Genomic DNA, 5,428 nt, shown 5'->3' with positions numbered 1-5,428 from the left:
GATTTTGGCATACAGCTCATGAAAACCCAAAATTCCTATCTCAAAAAATTAGCATATCATGAAAAGGTTCTCTAAACGAGCTAATAACCTAATCATCTGAATCAACTAATTAACTCTAAACACCTGCAAAAGATTCCTGAGGCTTTTAAAATCTGTGGGAAGGAAAAAGTGTGGCAAAAAACGCTTCACAACGAGAAGAGGTGACCGGACCCCGAGGAAGATTGTGGACTGAGTCTGGAGTAGAAACATCCAGAGCCACCGTGCACAGGCGTGTGCAGGAAATGGGCTACAGAGAAGCACCACTGGACTGTTCCTCAGTGCTCCAAAGTACTTTTTTCGGATGAAAGCTAATTTTGCATGTCATTTGGAAATCAAGGTGCCAGAGTCTGGAGGAAGACTGGGGAGAAGGAAATGCCAAAATGCCTGAAGTCCAGTGTCAAGTACCCACAGTCAGTGATGGTCTGGGGTGCCATGTCAGCTGCTGGTGTTGGTCCACTGTGTTTTATCAAGGGCAGGGTCAATGCAGCTAGTTATCAGGAGATTTTGGAGCACTTCATGTTTCCATCTGTTGAAAAGCTTTATGGAGATGAAGATTTCGCTTTTCAGCACGACCTGGCACCTGCTCACACTGGTAAATGGTTTACTGACCATGGTATTACTGTGCTCAATTGGCCTACCAACTCTCCTGACCTGAACCCCATAGAGAATCTGTGGGATATTGTGAAGAGAAAGTTAAGAGACGCAAGACCCAACACTCTGGATGAGCTTAAGGCCGCTATCGAAGCAGCGCCACAGGCTGATTGCCTCCATGCCACGCCGCATTGAAGCAGTCATTTCTGCAAAAGGATTCACGACCAAGCATTGAGTGCATAACTGAACAATTATTTGAAGGTTGACTTTTTTGTATTAAAAACACTTTTCTTTTATTGGTCAGATGAAATAAGCTAATTTTTTGAGATCGGAATTTATGGTTTTCATGAGCTGTATGCCAAAAGCATCAGTATTTAAACAATAAAAGACCTGAAATATTTCAGTTGGTGTGCAATGAATCTAAAATATATGAAAGTTAAATTTTTATCATTACATTATGGAAAATAATGAACTATCACAATATGCTAATTTTTGGAGAAGGACCTGTATTTGTGGGTCTTGGGAGATCTCAAATCCAATGTGACTCCTGAAAGATGGCAGCAGGCTCTGCTGAGATTCCCAAGATTACATCGCTGACTGCCCCATTATTGTTCCGAAGGATGTAGATTTTTATGACCTCCTCTGCCAACTCTGCTTGTACGAAGACGGGTAGATCAGCTGAACCCTACAGGCAAATTTTAAAGATAACTGGTTAGAGCTAACAATCAAAACTGAATGTTACAAGAAAGTGACAAATACACAAAACAAATAGCACCTGAAGAAGCAAACATTCTGTTGGACCATATGATAGGTAAAATCTCAAAAAAGTTTACTAGGGGGAGGAGTTGCAAAAATTAACAGCATTCTTCTTAACAAGAGGACAGGTTAATTTTCTACATAGGGACATTTATTTTTAACAATAAACCTAAAAGAAAAACGAAAAGAGACCAACTGCGAGCTTCTATGCTGTAAATCAATGCTATAGGCTTTTATTGAGGTCTGCATTATTTCAACCAATTTCTTTATAAACATGTTTAATATTTAAGTAAAATGACTAATGGTTTTGAAAAAAAAAAGCTTGTTTAATTGCACTACTTGAAAAAAATATGCATTGCATTAACCCTCACACTCAACCCTTAACCCTCTAAATAATTCTGTGGCTTAGTAAATATTACAGTAATATTTAACTTTATTAACTTAATAAAATCTCTGAATATAGTTTACTTGATTATACAAAAGATGGCTTTCCTGTAGCTCAAACAGTAGAGCGTCGGCGCTAGCAAAAAGTTACTTTGGATAAAAGTGTCTGCCAAATGCATAAATGTAAACATATTAACGGACTAAAAATACAACAGTTTATTTTATCTAAAATGTACAGTTATATTTTATTTTTTCCACTAAAACAATTTAGTATTAGACTAACAAATTGTTTATTTATAATACACATATTTGTGAAATTTCTATTAATTCATTTAAGGATGGAAAATTAAACTGATCTGTTTCAGGGAACAAAAATATTACAAATAATTTCAAATCAAAATGAATATATTTAAACACACTCTTAACAAATTTAGTAAGTTTACTCAATTAAAACAACGTACCCCTCCCCCAGCCTCCGCTGTCCTTCAATACCCACCAGGTCTGGATTTGTTACATTAAAAAGCTTACGGTTTTCAAACTTTTGACCGATATTGTATGTGATCTAGGTTTCAGTGCACTAGAATGATTTTACAATGGAGCAGGCCTTAAACTGTCCGACTCCCTATAGTGGGAGCTGATTAAAACGCACCAGTCTATGTTATGTCCACGCCATTTTAAATACTTTTGCATGGCGTATTTGTAGTGGTGATTTAAGAGCTCATACTTGAGTTCGTGTAGTAATTATGATGTTTTACAACAACGTGACAGCTTTTTACAAGAAAGAATGTTGTCATTTGAAAGTTCATAAATGATGTGTTCCCTTTTGACAAGCCACTGACCCCAAAGGGGAACCTGTACAAAATCGTTTTCCATTGGGCATGTATAGTTATAGTTGCTGGACCACGGTACACTTATCGTTAGACTTTCAAATGGCGGTTGAAATAAACGGTGATCCAAATAGTACGAACGTTAACCCACTCCAAAAAAAAAAAAAAAAAAAAAAACTAACATACATATGGCTGCCCCACTAACTAACTTCGAAAACTACACTGTTATGTACACGTACACACGGTCAATGTTTAATCAACTTTTGAAAACATTATTGCAAATATACATAGTTATAAAAGGACTACGTTACTTACAGGAAATTCGAGTAATGCTGTTCACGTCGTTGCTGAGAAAAGCAGTCCTTCAGTGACAGGTGCCTCTTGTTTGAGCCGCGAAACTTGTTAAACTTCTTAAGATAACGCAAAATACAAACACAATTGTTAGGAAATCCTTAATAATTAACTTCTGAATTAAACATTACAAACATAATTAGTATTAGCTGGCTCAATTACATAACGTACCACGATATGAGAGGAGTGCGGGTCTTGCCGTTGCTGAGGAAAGCCGTCCTTCAGGTGACTTCGATTAAGCTACGAAACTTGTTGAATATGACGTAAAATACAAAGACAATTGTTAGAAAATGCTTAATAATTATTAACTTTTTAATAAAGTGTTACAAACGTAAGTAGGATTAGCTGACTAAAGTTACTTACCAGGAGCTGTGAGGTGTATGGCTAGTCGACGTTGCTGCTGAGGAAAGCAGATTTTTTTTTTCCTGCGGAGCTGCACACGTGATCACTTTAGCCGCGAAATTTACTCAATTTATTTAAACTGTCATTTATTAAGCTGGAACTTTATTTAGGAAAATTGGTTGGAAATACTTAATAATTTTAGTTTCTAAAACAGATCAGTACAAGTAAATAATTATCAAATATTTATATTAGAATTCACCAGAAATATTGAAGGTATATTAAAAATAAAATTAGTTAGTTAAATACTTATTTATTTTCATTACATAAACTTAAATAATATATGTAAATTTTAGAGAAATTATTTGTTGGATTTTTAATTATTATTTTTAATCTGACCCACTCAAAATATCACTTAAATGATTTCAAAAGATTTTATTAAGTTAATATAGCTCTTTATTTTTGTGAAATTTACTAAGCCACTGAATTATTTTTTACAGTGTAGAGTTTGTGTCAGCTCTAAGCATCCTGCGTGCTTCCTGTCCGGGAGGAAGTTAAGATCCCTTTGGATCCGTGCACATGCACATTAACATCCCTTTCACACATTTACAAACACGTAAGCTTAACGTCAACAAGAGAATTCTTTCTTGAGGCACATTCCTGTTCTTGTCGTGCATGAATACTCAGTGCACGTTTGTGTCAAAATGTTATAATTCTGAAACAGCATTGCTTTTCAATACCTCTTACTTTTCATTACTTTTCACTGTCCAATCAATTCTCAAAATTTGTTGAAAATGTACTCACCTTTGGGCATTACATCACTTAGCAGTTTATCAGTTAACATCTTGTGAAGCAAAAAGCTGCGTGTTTGTAAGAAACAAATCCATTGTTAAGGTAGTTTAACTTTAAACCTTTGTTTCTGGTCAAAATATGAGTCCATAATAACACTTGACCTCAAGTGAAAGTAAAGTCCTTCCCCTGTTGTCCTCTCACATTAAAATCCACTGACATATTTGTTTAAAACTGCTTTGGACTGTTCTCCCTCATAAACATTGCTTTATCTGTGCATAGTTTTTTTTCTCTTGATTCAGATTCAGGACTTTATCACTGAAGAAATCAATATTATGAATAGAGGATTCGTATTTTTGTCATAGCCTTAATAATGGATTAGTTTCTTATAAAAACACAGCTTTTCAACTTGCAAGATGTCAACTGATAGATTAGACTGCTGTGGATTACTTGTGGATTATTGTGATGTTTTCTCAGCTGTTTGGACTCTCATTCTGACGGCACCCATTCACTGCAGAGCATCCGCTGGTGAACAAGTTATGTAATGCAAAATTTCCCCGAATTATGTTCTGATGAAGAAAAAACTAAAACTTCAGAATCTTGGATGGCCTGAGGGTGAGTATATCTTCAGCAAGTTTTCAGAAGAAGTAAACAGTTTGCTCTTTCATGTTGACTGAAAGGGAACTTACAATAAAAGAGCGTCATAAGTGCTGGATGTGCATCACTGATTTTAAATGCTCTTCATATTTAGGTGTATTACAAAACTAATTTGGCACAAGCCGATTTCAGTTCCAGTTGGACGGGCAGCTTCCAGTCTGAGCAGTTATTGATTTTTGTCTGGCCTTTTAACACAGTAGCACAGTTTAAAAACAGAGAGGTTGCAGGCCAGATGGAGTAATGTGGTGTTTTGGTTTTCTTGTCACGGGATTTGTATTTGGTCATTTTCTATTTGTAGTCCACATGTGTCCACAGAAGTAGGAAGTGACCTTCCAGTCCTGGAAGGGACAACAGCAACACTCAAGGAAACGTCATGATCGTCACTCTCTCCTGCTGTGTGAAAGAGGCTTCCCGTCAATATTTGTATTGCTTTAGTAATTATAATGCCCTATTGATTTAATGCAGAGCCAATGCCTTGAATGAGATGCACAATATGTAATTTTATATTCTGATGGAGGGCATGAGCCGCTAATAGCTCGCTGTCATCAGTGAAACAGAGTTATAAAATGTTCTGGAGCAGGATCGGTCAAGCAAACCAAGCGAGACGGATGTTCTTGTGATGTAACAGGCTTTAGTTTGTCACCTTTAGAAATCACCTTGACTGAAAGGCTTCAAAAATGTCAATTAGAGGTTTC

At 36.2% G+C, this 5,428-nt stretch overlaps 1 long non-coding RNA gene across 2 annotated transcripts; it reads right to left on the bottom strand.

Annotated features, from left to right (window-relative positions):
• Positions 1 to 1,036: 1,036 nt before the first annotated feature.
• On the bottom strand, positions 1,037 to 3,569 carry LOC128020827 (uncharacterized). 2 transcript variants are annotated; one of them, XR_008185405.1, is made up of 4 exons: positions 3,312 to 3,569; positions 3,120 to 3,196; positions 2,913 to 3,007; positions 1,037 to 1,315 (listed from the first exon to the last, which is right to left on the bottom strand). It is a non-coding gene; the product is annotated as an uncharacterized LOC128020827 (long non-coding RNA). The 2 variants fall into 2 exon arrangements; XR_008185404.1 differs by lacking the exon at positions 3,312 to 3,569 and having other exon boundaries at positions 1,039 to 1,315; positions 3,120 to 3,300.
• Positions 3,570 to 5,428: the final 1,859 nt, after the last annotated feature.

Source organism: Carassius gibelio, chromosome A10 (assembly GCF_023724105.1).
Source record: "Carassius gibelio isolate Cgi1373 ecotype wild population from Czech Republic chromosome A10, carGib1.2-hapl.c, whole genome shotgun sequence".
NCBI classification, from domain to species: Eukaryota; Metazoa; Chordata; class Actinopteri; order Cypriniformes; family Cyprinidae; genus Carassius; species Carassius gibelio.
The sequence above is the reverse complement of the archived record's forward strand: the minus strand, read 5'-3'. Positions and strand labels throughout refer to the sequence as shown.